The following is a 15,899-nucleotide window of genomic DNA, read 5'->3' on the forward strand; positions in this document are numbered from 1 at the left end:
TCAATTTTATGAATCTCTACAAAGAACGAGCTCTTTGTTGCATTAATTTTTGTATAATCTTTTCACTCTCTGTGTCATTTAATTTGGCTCTAATTTTTATTCTTTACTTATTGTCCCAATCCTCACCTGAAGGTATGCCTATTGATGAGAGAGAAAGAGAGGCACATGGAGTGAGAGAGAGCATTGATGTAAGAGACACATGAATTCGTTACCCCCTTATGGGCCCTATCTGCGGATTGTACCCACAACTGAGGTATGTGCCATGACTGGGAATCAAACCCATGACCCATTGCTATTAAGGACAACACTCTTACCTACCCAGCCACTCATCCAGGGGTTCTCTACTTGTTGTTATATTTCCTTTATTTTGCTGACTTTGGGCTCCTTTTGCTTTCCTCTTTGTAGTTCTTTAAGACACTATATTAGGTTATATACTTGGGATTTCTCATTTCTAGATAAAATCCTTTATGGATATAAACTTCTGTCTAACTACCACTTTTTCTGCACAACCAAAGTTTTGATGTGAACTCAATTCTAAGAGGAATCTGATGAACAAAATTAAGTAATAAGCAAAACAGAACCAGAAACATGGAAACAGAGAACAAGCTGACAGCTTCCAGAGCAAAGCGGGGAGGGACGGTGGTGGAGAGAAAGGGAAGGGATTAGTCAAAGAACACATCTCATGGACCAGGAGACAGAAACATCTGTGTGGGGATGTGCTTTGGGGTGGTGGGGTGATCTGGGCAAAGGAGGTGAGGGAAAAAAACTTGGGACAACTGAAGTAAAATAAACAAGATTTAGAAAAATAAACAGGCCCATCCTGCCCATTTTCAAGAAAAATTTTTAAATCAAAGTTTCAATATCATATATTGCCATTCTCATTTATATTTATAGATATTTTGGCCTCACCTTTTATGTCTTCTTCGACCCAGCTGGTTTTTAGTAGCTTGTTGTATACTGTCCACATATTTGTTGTGTTTTCCTTTCTTCTTAGAGTCGATTTCTGATTTCAAACATTCTTGTTAGAGGATACACTTGTTATCACTTTATATTGTTAAAGTGTTAATGATTTAAACCTTTCCCCAAAATTTATATCAGCTTCCTGGTCAGATCATTTTAATATGTAAGCATATGGTAAACAAAAGTGCCATATCCATTATAGTTTAATGTTTTTCAAACTTCTCCTAGATAACCCAGAAGATGGCACAATGGTCAAGCATGAAGTCAGCTGGTGGCCATTATCCAAGATGACATCCACTCACACTGAAAAAAGGGAAGTTGTAGGCAAACTCCTTAGCTGAATGACTGTGAGCTCTGAGTGTTTTGTGTGCACACACATGCAGTTTTGTATGTGTGAGTTTTTGCTGAAGTGAGTGTTTAAGGTTTGTGGTCCTTATGTACATATCACCTTTAAAATTATAAGTTTTTAAAGAATGTTGGTACTCTTATTCTATAGCTATGTTAAACTCTTACCCTTATTATCTATATTTAGTTATTAAATAATGTATCCCTTGAATAAAAAATATAGGGAAAAGTATTGCCCACATGGATGAAATGTAATGGAAATGATACAGTATTCTCTAGTTCCTTCAATTTATGAAATATATTTGAGAAAGACAACTCTGGGACAATGACAGAATGGTATTATTACTATTTGGAAATTAGGAAATTTCTGTTCCTTGTATGATCTCTTAGTTGTAACTCTACTGAAATATAAATTCTACATGTAGATGTTTTTGGAAGGTGCTTGGGAGAAGTGAGCCCTGCAGATTTCTCTAAGGTACCTACACAACCTAGTAAAGATTTGTGTTACCCCAAGACCTTTGAGGTAGGTAAAGATAAAAAACATCAGTGCAACATCCTAATTCTAACCTACCTGAATAATAACACACTGGTACAAGATTGGTGAGTACTTAATGAGACTTTATTTATGAGACCAGTTACTTAATCTGACATTTAATGAGAATGATATTTCACATAATTAAACTTTTCCAATAACTTTAAAGCTTTCTCTTTTAAGTCTCCATTCTTTTCTTTCAAGTATTTTAATGAAAATTGTTGTATTTTTCTTGGAGTACAAAATTACTGGAACCCTATTTTGTACTAGGCATTTGATATAATGATTAATATACTAGATGAGGTCCAAGTGAAATTCTAGGAAGAGTGACTAGACCATAACTAATCAGAAAATTGCCAGGTGCTTCCACATAGACCATTAAGATGGGGGATGCAAACTGAAATATTTGGGGCCTTTGTCAAAATTAATTGGGCCACTTTTTTCTACTAGACTCTTTGTACTTTTCAAATTAGCCTAGGGCAGAAATTTTATAACCCCAAAATTTCTAAGCTGGTCAGACAGTTTTCTTTTACCCATTTATTCTCTGAAAAATGAAATCACAATAGATATTAGAATAATGTCAGCGTGCAGGTTGTGAGATTACTTTTCCTCTCTTTCTTTGACCCCTTCCCATTTATCTGTTGATTTGTTGTACACTGCTCTGCCTGGTTTCAGGAATTGAAACTCTCTACCTTCTGTGGTTAAGGATGCATGAGCAAGCACGTCTGGAATGCGAGCTGCAGGAGACAAAGCTTGTCTCTGGTAGCAAATGCTGCCTCAGTTTCCTTTCTGCCCCCAAAGCTTGGTCAGAAGTCCTTGATGGGTAAGACCTGTCAAAGGAGGGGCAACCTAGGCCAGACTTTATCACTTGGGAGGCCTTCATGGAAGGACTCTGGGGGCTGCAACAAAGAGCAATAGACTCTCCAACCCCAACCCCAGCTTTGACAAAGCCCTAGTCCCTATGTCCCCTGGGAGAAGTGCTTCCCGGCTCTAATCCCCTTAAGCCTGAATACCTGTTGGGGAGAGCTACAGCTCCTTGCCTTGCTAGAGCATGTCCTGGGGGAAAATCTGGCATCACAAAGACTTGCTGATAAACCTGTGAAATCTGCTCTGCCAAGAGTGCTTTCATTCATATGTTAAGGTTTTGAGCAAGAAACTCTAAAACATTCTTCATGACAGACTGACTCAGACTAGCCCTCAGATTTCTTTGAAATATTATCTACTGTTTGATCCTTGCTGCCCTGTATTCCTGTGTATTACAACCCAATAAAAGCCTTTGGAGGAAAAGGCTCAAGGTCTTTTTCCCCTGGGAAACTGTCCACATCTCCTCCCCAAGCAGATCACATCCTATCTTTTTCATGTTTACTCTCATCTGTGGTGGTCGAGGGGACCTGGGAGGAAAGTCGCCCCCACATTGATTTATTGATTTTTGGTACATTTGAGCACCTCATCACAATTTGGGGGATGTGGGTTCAAAGAATTTTTTCCCACAACTGAACATCTATCTAAGGTCAATAGGTGTTTTGCACCTGTTTCCTTCCCAACACTCTCTCCTTTTTCTTGGGAAATAAGCGATTGGTTGTAATGTCTACTTGCCATGTTATCATTGTGGATTTAATGGAGCATTTTATCCCTAATCATCTTCCAGCCAATTTGTGATCATTCAGATCAGCAAGATGCCTTTTCCTCAGCACAGCCTTCCATGACCAGCAGTTGTGGGAATTCCTTGGTCAACAGCCCTCTGTAGACCTGAGGGACTGTAAATCTGTCATGCTATTTTTCCTCTTACAAAATCATAGAACAACAAATTGTACCTGTTACCTAGGGTTCTCAAGTTTACATCAAACTCCTATCTCTGTGTACAGTAACGTCTTAAAAAAACCAATAGCAAATTACCGTGTAAAAAATGAATCACTTAAGGAGTGCACATTTTCTATGGAGAATCTCTTCAAAACTGTGCCAGACACAATTTAAATATATTTTTAAAATAAGATTAATAAATAAAATTTGTTTAAAGCAGTGACATAATTTCCCTTGTAAGTACTATTCTGTTTCATTATATGTAAAATGCCTACACTGGAATTGAACAATTAACATTGTACTAACCACATAGTTTTATACAGATATTTCAGGTTAGTTAGAATTTTTTTCTTGAAAACCACTCTGTGGTGCACATGGTCTTTGTATATTTTTAACGGTACATTGAGTTTATGGTCTATTCACCTATCAATTTATTAAAAGCTTATATGCTAGTAACTTGGAATGAAAGTTATTTATTATTTATTTATTAAATTATATTTTAGTCTTTATTGTGTACTTTTCTATTACCCTTCAGTCCCCTTATACCTTCAGCAATCACCACACTGTTGTCCCTGTTCATGAGTCCTTTTGCCTTTTCGCTCAACTCCTCCACTGCCTAAACCCTCCCCCATCTCCAGCTGTCATCCTGCTCTCCATCTATGAGTCTGCTCTATTTTCCTTATTATTTCAGTTTCTTTGTTAGACTCCACATATGAGTAAAATCATATCATAGTTGTCTTTCTCTGGCTGGCTTATTTCACTTAGCATAATGCTCTCCAAGTCCATCCACACTGTTGCAAAGGGTAAAATTTTCTTTTTCTTTTTATGGCTGAATAGTATTCCACTGTGTAAAAGTCCCATAGTTGATTTATCGACTCATCTATTGATGGATGCTTGGGCTGCTTCTATATCTTTGTGATTTAAAAAAAAAAAACACTGCAATGACATAGGAGTGCTTATGTTCTTTCAAATTAGTGTTTTGTTTTCCATTGTATATACACCCAGAAGTGGGATTGTTGGGTCCAAAGCAGGGTCCATTTTTAATTTTTGAAGTATCTCCATACTGATTCTACAGTGGTTGCACCAGTCTGCACTCCCACCCACAGCACAGAAGTGTTCCCCATCCTCCACACTCTTGCTGGCACTTGTTGTTTGTTGGTTTATATATGAGAGCCAGTCTGACAGGTGTGAGATGCTATCTCATAATAATTCTAATTTGCATTTCTCTAATGGTTAGCGATGTTGAGCATCTTTTCATATGTGTTTTGGCCATCTGTATATCCTCTTTGAAGAAATGTCTATTCAGATCTCTTGTCCAGTTTAAAATTGGCTTGTTTGTTTTTTCTGGTGTTCAGTTTGGTAACTTCTTTATGAATTTTGGATTTGACCTTTTATCAGAAGTGTTGGCAAACATGTTCTCTCCTATTGTGGGTTGTCTTCTTATTTTGTAGATGGTTTCATTTGCTGTGCAAAAGCTTTTCAGTTTGATGTAATTACATGTTTGTTAATTTTCCTTGCCTCAGGAGATATGTGTGAAAATATATTGCTATGAGCAAGGTCTGAGGTTGTGCTGCCTAAGATTTCTTCTAGGATTTTTATGGTTTCAGGTCTAATACTTATTGTTTAATTACTGTTGAATTTATCTGTGTTTGATATAAGAAGATGGTCTAGTTTCATATTTTTTCTTTATGCATCTGTCCAATGTTCCCAAAAGCATTTATTGTCTCATTCTCAGTGTTAAGGGGAACACTTGTAATTTTTTCCTCCAAAACTGCAGTATGATCCTGGCAGTGGGTTTGTCATAAGTTGCCTTAGTTGTACTTAGATATATTGCCTCTGTTCCCACTTTGCTGAGATATTTTTCTCATAAAATGGGTGCTGGATAGAATAAAATGCTTTTTCTGCATCTATTGATATGGTCATGTGGTTTTAGTCCTTCTTTTTGTCTATGTGGTGGATCAGATTTATTTATTTGTGAATGTTGTACCTACCTCGCATTCCCGGAATAGATCTCACTTGATCATGGTGTATGATCTTGTTCCTGTGTTGCTGTATTCAGTTTTCAATGTTTCCTTGATTACTTTTAGTGTCTGTGTTTATCAGGGGCATTGGCCTATATCTTTTCTTCTTTGTAGTGCCTTTATCAGGTTTTGGAAAAAGAATAATGAAGGCCTGGAAAATGAGTTTAGTAGCCTCCCTCCACTTAAATTCTTTGAGATAGTTTGAGAAGCAGAAGTATTAATTCCTTCCAGAATGTTTGATAAAATTTGTCTGTGAAGTTACCTAGCCTAGGGCTTTTGTTTATTGGGAATTTTCTGATCGCTGCTTCAATTTCACTAGGTCTAATCTATCTATTTAGTTCCCCTGATCCTTCTTGGTTTAGTTTCTGTGGATTTTGTGTATTGAGATATTTATTCATTTCATCTATGTTGTCCAGTTTATTACAATATAATTTTTCCTAATACTTTCTTACAATCATTTGTATTTTTTGTTTCTTGATGAATCTGGTTAAAGGATTATCCATATTATTTTTTCAGAGAAACAGCTTTGAGTCCATTGACCTTTTTTATTATTTTTTAGAATCTATGTGTTTCTTTCTTGTATTATTTCTTCCTTGTACTCACTTTGGACTTTGTTTTTCTTTTCAGATTCCTTTAAGTGTCGATTGTTTATTGGAGCTTATTCATAGTTTTTTTTCTTTTTTGAGACAGGCTTGTTATTTTATGAATTTCCATTTTAGGATTGCTTTCCCAGTGTCCCACAGATTTTGGATTTTTGTGGTCTCATTTTCATTTGCTGCAAGGGGCCTATTCATTGCTTCCTTGATCTCATTGTTGACTTACTGATTGTTCAATACCATGTTATTTAGCTTCGATGTCTTTGTGTGTTTTTCAGGGTATTTTTTATTAATTTCTAGTTCCACAGCACTGTGATCAGAGAAAAAGCTTGACATGATTTCGGCCTTCTTAAATTTGTTGAGACTCATTGTATGCCCTAACATGTGGCATACCCAAGAAAACATTGAATGTGCCCTTGAAGAATATGTATATTTTACTGCTTTGGGGTGAAATAGTCTTAGGATATCAAATAAATCCATTTGCTGTAATGTGTCATTTCAGGCTACTGTATCCTTACTGGTTTTCTGTCTGGAAGTTCCACCCATTGAAGTCAATGCGGTGTTAAAAGCCCTGACAAGGACTGTATTTCTGTCATCCTCTCCCTTTATTTCCATCACTATTTGCTCCACATGTTTAGGTGCTCCTATGTTGGGTGTGTACTATTTATTATGGTTATATCCTCTTTGTGGATTATTCCCTATTTCAGTATGTATTAGCTTTCTTCATCTCTTCAGATAACCTTGGTTTTAAGGTATCTTTTGTCGGATATTAATGCTATCCCAGCTTTTTAAAAAAATTCTGTTTGCATGAAATATCTCTATCCATTCCTATACGTTTAACCTTTGTGTTTCTTTTGATTTGAGATGGGTCTCCTGGGGCACCCTATACATGGGTCTTGTTTTCTTATCCATTCAGCGACCCTTTGTCTTTTGGTTGGAGCATTTAAGCCATTTTATTTAACTTGGCTGTTGATAGATACATATTTAATGCCATTTCATTGGTAACCTATTTTCCTCCTTTTTTTTACTTTCACTTTTCCTTTTTCACTTTTCCGCCTCCTCCTCTTCCTACTCCTAGGGCTCCTCCTCCTTCTTCTCTTACTCTTACACCATCTCTTTCCCCTTCTTCTTAAAGTAAGTCCTTTAACATTAGTTGTAGTACTGGTTTGGTGTTCGCAAATTCCTTTAGTTTTTCTTATCTGTGAAGCTCCTAATTTCTCCTTCACTTTTAAATGATAGCCTTTCTGGATAAAGTAGCCTTGGTTGTAGGTCCTTGATTTTCATTACCTTGAACATTCCACTCCACTCCCTGCTGGTGGAAGATTGAAAATATTACCCCTAATATCAGCAAAAATACTAGGATGCCCACTATCACTACTGAGATTCGATATTTTACTGGATGTTGTAGTCAAAACTCTTAGGCAAAGTAAAAAACACATTCAAATTGGAAAGGAAAACAATAAACCTGTCTGTAGTCATGGGTGACATTATCTTATTATTTAGTAATTTCCAAGAATCCACAGAGTAGCTTCTAAAGTTAATTTAGAAAGTACTTGAAAAATAACTAAATAAAATTATTTTTAAAAAGTCCAAAAAACTAAGAACAGTGTAAGCAGCCTCTGGGACAACTTCAAGCATGCCAACATTCTCTTCACAGGGGTACCAGAAAGAGAAGAGAAAAAGCAAGAAATTGGAACTCTATTTGCAAAAATAATGAAACCTAATTTGGTAAAGGAAATAGACATGCTTAGTTTTATTTCTTATATTAGTAATTATACTTAAGTCATTGTTGTTTATGAAATGTACAATATGTATATTTAATTATCTCAACCAATAGATTACATGGTATGATATATTAAAAAAATAAAAATAAATTATAAATAAATAAATAAATAAATAAAATTCAGGGAACTTTCAGAATAAGAAATTAATAATCTAAATGAATTTTATTTCCATATAGCAGCAGTGAACTATGTCAAAAGTACATAAGAGAGGTAATCTATTTACAAAAACTTAAAAAAGAATTCAATACTTAGGAATAAATCTAAGAAAGTAAAAGACTTGTATATTAAAACTACAACACATTGCTAAAACAAATTAAAGAAGACCTAAATAAGTGGGAAGACTTCCTCTGTTCATGCATAGGAAGCTGAATATTCTTAAGATCTCAATAGTATATTGCCGCGGACCAGCCGCACCAGGGACCAGGGATGCCCAAAGGTGGGTAAGGCGATGGATAACAGACGACAACATGCCTTAAAGGACAGTGAGGCTCTGTTCTGTTTATTGCTAGTACGAGCAGGTTTTTAAATTTTCATTTTAGGTAGTGATTAACATTTGCAGTAAAGCATGATCAGTTAAGCAGAAACAATCAATACAAAGGTAACCAGGAAAAATACAAAAGTTCCCATAGATTCAGTTATAATAAACAAAGATTATTTTGACCAGGAGAGCCATAAATCAGACAATTAGAAATAGCTGTATGTACAGAATTTGAATATCTTATTGTATATTAAAATTTCTCAGAATTTGTCATGGGGCAAAAGGATATGCTAGATCGAATAGAGGTAATAGGAAATTTATTATAAGGCCTTTGTGATGTCTAACTTAGCTATCTATCTTTTCTGTCTAAAATGTTTCTCTGTGTACTATAAACTGACTCTCTAGTAACTGTTTCTATGTGTTTAGTTGTAATAGTTAACCAGCCTTTTTAAAATTTCTTTGTCTATCTAATTGATATATATTCTTATTCAAGGTAAAGGAGAGGCTGTTACTACAACTTTTTTTTTGAAAATTTTTATTTATTTATCTTTAGAAGGGAAGGGAAGGAGAGAAGGAGAGAAATATCAATGTATGGTTGCTTCTGGTGCATCCCCTGCTGGGAACTGGCCCCTGCTGGGAACTGGCCTGCAACCCAGGCATGTGCCCTGATGGGTAATCAAACCACGATCTTTTGGTTCTCAGGCCCGTGCTCAATCCACTGAGCTACACCAGCCAGGGTTACTACAACAACTTTTAAACATTCAGGGACTGTTTCATTAGAGGGAACTTTGTTCTCTGGTCAAGAAATTATTTTGTACAACTTCATAGGAATTATGCGAATCAATGAACCTGAAATATAAGTGTCTAACAATCCCACCACCTTTTGATTATCAAAACAAACATGTAAGGAGAGATAGACAGGAAATCCTGCCACAGTTGCCTCTGTCTTGCAGATGCATCTCAACCGTCCTGACCGTGTCCCTGGGCTGTGGGTAGGCGTCTATATAGTTTTTACTTGTTTTCTTGGAAGACCCTTTGTATCTGTGAGTAAGGAACAGTCGTGGGAAAGTCTTTCTAATCTGTTCTTCCATTCCCCCAACTGTTGGCAGCACAACCTGTGTTTGCAACAATAACCTGGTTCTTTATTAACTGGCCTTAACTGTTTATTTAAGAAATCTAACTTATTTTTCTTATTTCTGGTACACCATGGCAGTCCTGATTGCTTTTAGTTGCTCAAACCAGGGTAATTTATACAACTTGACATGTTTTTCCCTTCTGGTTAACAATTCTATTACCCTGGCTGTCGTACACCCCTGTATAAGGGAGAGGGGAATCTGTGGAGATTTTTCCATCCTTTCAGGCAGTTCTGTGGGGAATACTAATGTTTTGCCCTGAAGTGTCCCTTCCTCTTGGGTGATTTTCACAGGAATAAGTAAGTACAGTACAATGTCTATATTCAGTAGCAAGAGTAAAATAATTAAAATAAAACAGATAATTGTTAACCCATTTTGCATGCCATCTTCTCCTCTGGGGAGACGAATTCCTTGAACTCGAATCCTCCATGCTTAGACCTTGTCAGACAGCATGGTTGGAAGAGGACGTGGCAGTATACAAAATAATTCCCAGTTTTAATGCAATTTTTACAAAAACTCCAATTTTCCCCCAAGATATAGAAAAGTCCATCCTCTAATTCTTGTGTAATTGCAGGGCAACCTGTATAAATACAACAATATTGTGGGGGGAAAAAAGCAAAACTGGAGAACACACATCTCCTGATTTGGAAGTTTAACTAATGAGCTACAGTAGTTAAAACAATATGGCACTAGTGTAGGACAGACATGTACAGCCATGGAATAGAATCCAGAACTACAACTAGATCCTCACCTACATCAATCAGTTTTTGATAAGGGAGTCAAGACGATTCATTGGGGAAAGACAGTTTCTTCAACAAATGGTACTGGAAAAACTGAATATTTAATACACAGAAATGAGTTTTGATCTCATCATACACTATACTTAAAAATTAACTCAAAATTGATCAATGACTTAATCTTAAGTGGTAAAATTCTAAAACTCTCAGAAGAAAACCTTGAGAAAAATATTTATGACATCAGGTTTGGCAATGACTTGGTGGAAATGACACCAAAAAGACACGCAACAAAAAATAAAAATTTGACTTCATCAAACTCAAGACTTTTGTAGAAAGAGAAAGTGAAAGTCCATCATTTTTAATAGAGAAAAACATCTTCAAATCATATATCTTATAAGGAATTCATATCCAGAATACATAAAGAACTGCTAAAACTCAACAATGACAAAACCCAGTGAAACCTAAAACCCTAATTCCAAAGAACATATGCCTCCTCAGGTTCATTGCAGCATTACTTAGAATGGCCAAGATGTGGAAGCAGGCCAAGTGTCCATCAATAGATGAACGAATAAAACAATAATGGGATATTTACACAATGCAATACTACTCAGCCATGAAAAGGAAGAAAATTTTACCCTTTGGGACAGTATAAATTAACATGGAGAATATTAGCCTAAGTGAAACAAGAAAGGGGAAAACAAAAAGCATATAATTTCACTCATACGTGCAATATAATGAGAAACTGAACTAAAATGGAAAATGAGAACAGACTCCAAGATGCAGATCAAGATGACAGCTATGGTGGGGGAGGTTAGGGTGTGGAAAGATTCAGGAAAAAGGTATAAGGACTAATGGATATAGACAACAGTGTGCTTATTACTGGGATAAGCCAGGTATAAGGGGACTAATGGGTAAAGGAAAATTTATAATACAATTTTTTTTAAATGTTGAAAGAATAGGCAAAGGGCTTGAATAGACATGTCTTAAAAGAACATATACAAATGTCAAGAAACATATGAAATAATGTCAATTGTCGAAGATCTTACATCATTAGTCTTTAGAAATATGCAAATCAAAACCACTTCACACACACTATAATGACAATAATCTTTACAAAAACAGAAAATAACAAGTGGTGGTGAGATATAGAGAAAAATTGCAACCTTTATGCAATGTACTTGGCAATGTGAACTGGGACAGCTCCTGTGAAAAACACTTTGGCAAAGTTTCTTAAAAAGCGAACCAGAGAACAACCAGATGACCCAGCAATTTCACTCCTAGGTGTGTGTATCCAAGAGAATTGAAAGCAGGACTCAGATACTTGTACATCAGTGTTCATAGCAGCATCATTCATAATAGCCAAAAGGTGGAAGTAACCCAAGAGTCCATTAACAAAATTGATCAATAAACAAAATGTGACATACACACACAATAGAATATTGTTGAGCCATAAAGAGTGAAGTTTGGACATATGCTATAACATGGCTGGACCTTGAAAACATTATGCTAAGTGAAACAAGCCAGGCACACAAGGGTAAATATTATATGATTTCATGTATATTGGGTACCAAAATAAAAAACACAGTTTGCAAGGAGAGATGAAGAGAGAGTTATTATTTAATGAGTACTGAGATTTGTTGGGAATGATGTAAAGCTCTGGGTATAATCAGTGGTGGAGTTTACTGAATGATGTAAAGCTCTGGGTATAATCAGTGGTGGAGTAACATTGGGAACACACTTAATGCCATTGAAGTATGTACACTTATGAGTGGATAAAACAATGAATAGTATATTATGCATATTTTATTATGAAAGAAGACTCTGGGGGAAAGTAAATTTTTAGAGAACTTTAAACAATTAACAAAAACTCACAATCTCAGAAGAGAAGACTATGAGAAAAATACTATAAGAAAAAGATTTACAGCAGAAACAGAAATCAAGAAAAAATACCATTTGATATAGCAAAAACAAAAATAAAATATCTGGAAATAAACCTAACCAAGGAGGTGAAAGACCTGTGTGCAGAAAACTACACAACACTGAAGAAAGAAATCAGCGAAGACACAAACAAATGGAAACATATACCGTGTTCATGGACTGGAAGAATTAACATCATCGAAATGTTAATACTACCCAAAGCAATTTACAGATTCAATGCAATACCTATTAAAGTACCAATGGCATATTTCACAGACATAGAACAAACACTTCAAAAATTTATATGGAACCATAAACGATCCTGAATAGCAGCTGCTATTTTGAGAAAGAAGAACAAAGTAGGAGGAATCACAATACCTGATATCAAATTGTATTACAAGGCACTGTAATCAAAACAGCCTGGTACTGGCACAAAAAGAGGCACATAGACCAATGGAACAGAACAGAGAGCCCAGAAATCAACCCAACTCTCTACAGTCACTTAATATTCGACAAAGGGGACAGTAACATAAAATGGACTAAAAATAGCCTCTTCAACAAATGGTGTTGGGAAAACTGGAGAGTTATGTGCATAAAAATGAAACTTGAGCACCGACTTACACAATACACCAAAATAAATTCAAGGTGGATAAAAGACTTAAATATAAGCCGTGACACCATTAAAGTCCTAGAGGAGAACATTGGCAAGAAAATCTCAGATATTCCACGCAGCAACATTCTTACCGATATGTCCCCTAGAGCAAGGAATATAAAGGAAAGAATAAACAAATGGGATCTCATCAAAATAAAAAGCTTCTAAATGGCTAAAGAAAACAGTATTAAATTAAAAAGACAACCAACTGTATGGGAAAACATATTTGCCAATGATACCTCAGACAAAGGTTTAATCTCCAAAATATACAAAGAACTTACACGACTCCACTCTAGGAAGACATCTAACCCCATTAAAAAATGGGAAAAGGACTTGAACAGACACTTCTCCAAAGAGGACATACAGAATATCCAGAGACACATGAAGAGATGCTCAATATCGTTAGCTATCAGAGAGATGCAAATTAAAACCACAGTGAGATACCACTTTACACCAGTCAGGATGGCTATAATAGACAAAGCAACAAACAACAAATGTTGGAGAGGGTGTAGGGAAAAGGGGACCTTAGTTCACTGTTGGTGGGATTGCAGACTGGTACAACCATTATGGAAAACAGTATGGAATTTTTTCAGAAAAATAAAAACCTGCCTTTCGACCCAGCAATTCCACTGCTAGGATTATATCCCAAGAATCCTAAAACATCAATATCAAAGAACCTATGCACCACAATGTTCATAGCAGCACAATTTACAATAGCCAAAAGTTGGAAGCAACCTAGGTGCCCATCAGTAAATGAATGGATCAAAAAATTGAGGTACATTTACACAATGGAATTCTCTATGCAGCAGAGAGAAAGAAGGAGCTACTACCCTTTGCAACAACATGGATGGAACTGGAAAGCATTATGCTGAGTGAAATAGGCCAGGTGTTGAAAGACAAATACCATGTGATCTCACCTTTAACAGGAAGCTAAATAACAAAACAAACAAGCAAGCAGAATAAAAACAAAGACACTGAAATAGAGAACAAGTGGGCAGTGACCAAAGGGGAGAGGGAAGGGAATTTAAGGGGAAAAATGGGGAGGGATTTTGAGGAACAAGTATGAAAGACACAGGGATGAGGACTGTGGGCGGGGGGAAATGGGAGGGAGGTGGGGAGACGGGGTGGGGGTGGCTGGGGTGGCTGGGATGGGAGAAATAGACAAAAAAATGTACTTGAAAAATAATTAAATAAAATTTTTTAAAAAAAGATTTTATTTATTCATTTTTAGATACAGGGGAAGGGAACTAGAGAGAAACATCAATGCATGGTTGCCTCATGTGCACCCCTACTGTGAATTTGGCCTGCAATCCAGGCATGTGCCCTAAACTGTGAAGTGAACTGGCAACCCTTTGACTCGCAGGTTAGCACCCAATCTACTGAGAAACAGCAATCAGCCAGGGCTTCTTCATAATTTTTTAAATAAATGTTTAATTGCTGTTGACATACTATTATAATCATCATTTCAGGTATGTGACATAGTGATTAGACATTCATATCATTTGCAAAGTGATCACCTCCATAAACCTATTCAATAGTCTCCATCTGACACCACACACAGTTATTACAATACTAGCGTCTGTATTCCCAGGCTGTATTTTACATCACCATGACTACATTTTAACAACCAATTCATGCCTCTGACCTCTGCTTGCAGGCAAGCACAGGCTCAGGAACAAACCCATGCCCCCTACTAGAAGCACTGTGAATACCATAAGGGGACAAGCCTGAGGCTGTGGTTACCCTGAGGCAAGAAAAAAGGCAGAGAGCAAGAGTCCAGCAAAGTCTAGGGGCTGGAAAAATGCCTGCACTCACCCTGGGCTTCAGGACTCAGGAGGAAGAGAAGGCAGTGTCTGAGGAGGAAGAGGAGGAGGACAAGTCCATGGCCTCACTGTTCTTCACCAAACCAATAACCTACTGATAGAGCAGTCTGGCACTAAGGAAGAAGAGCTGACACTTATGCCCCAGTGACAGATAGGGTTGTGGGGAAGGGTGGGCACCAGAGTAGCTGGCTGCAAGTAGCTGGTGGGTGCCAGAGTAGCGGGCACCCATAGTTTCTAGGGTAACTATGAGAGAACAGTCATCTCTGAGGTGTGTCAGGAGGGACCTTACTGGCCAGGATAGAGTCCCAGTGGTCCAAGGTCATTGTCTTGCAGAAAAACAAGCACCACCAAGGTGCTTTGGGGGGCAGTCACAGTGCAGATGTGGTGGGAGCCCAGAGAATGCAGTTACCCTCAAGCCTCAGTAGCTCCAGGATGACTACAGCCCTGAGGACCAGAAGTTGGTGGCTTTCGCCTGCTCCTGTTCCAGCTAGAGTGGGAATTACCTAAGGGACTCTCTGGGTGTACCCCTCCCCACAAAACCTTGGCAAGAGAACCTTTACTTCTTCCCTTCCCCTGCCATCCCAAAGGGGAGTTCCAAGTGTATCTTAGCAACAAGCACAAGAGACAGCTCTTGGCTACCAATAGTGTTGTTGGCTGCTAAACAAGCTTGCTGAGATCCTACTATTTGTTCCAGGACAGACTCATCAAAGAGCCCAATGGGCACTTACCTGGGCAGACTTTGCCCCTATCCTTCAACCAGGGTTCCAGATGGCCAGCACAGTATCACCTCACCCACCAGTTGGTCCACCATGACACTCAGTTCTCCATGCACCTCCATCCACTCCAAGGCTGTCCTACACTATGTATGTGCCTATCTACTGGCCATGCTATGTTCCCACATTCCTGAAATTGTGTTTTAGGATCCCAAGGGCCCTATGCCTTCTCCTGGGTTTCCTTTCCTCATTCTGCACACGTTGCCTTCAGAGGGACCGTGGACAAAGCCAGAAAGAGATGCCTGAACAGGTAGAAGACCACACAGTCCTAGAGGGGAAGGCCTATCTGAGAATGGTCCCAGAAGACAGATGCCACCTGAAACTCCAGGCCTCTCTGAGGAGCTCCTG

The sequence above is a fragment of the Artibeus jamaicensis genome, unplaced genomic scaffold (assembly GCF_021234435.1).
Source record: "Artibeus jamaicensis isolate MK-2021 breed Jamaican fruit bat unplaced genomic scaffold, CSHL_Jam_final contig_585, whole genome shotgun sequence".
Lineage (NCBI taxonomy): Eukaryota > Metazoa > Chordata > Mammalia > Chiroptera > Phyllostomidae > Artibeus > Artibeus jamaicensis.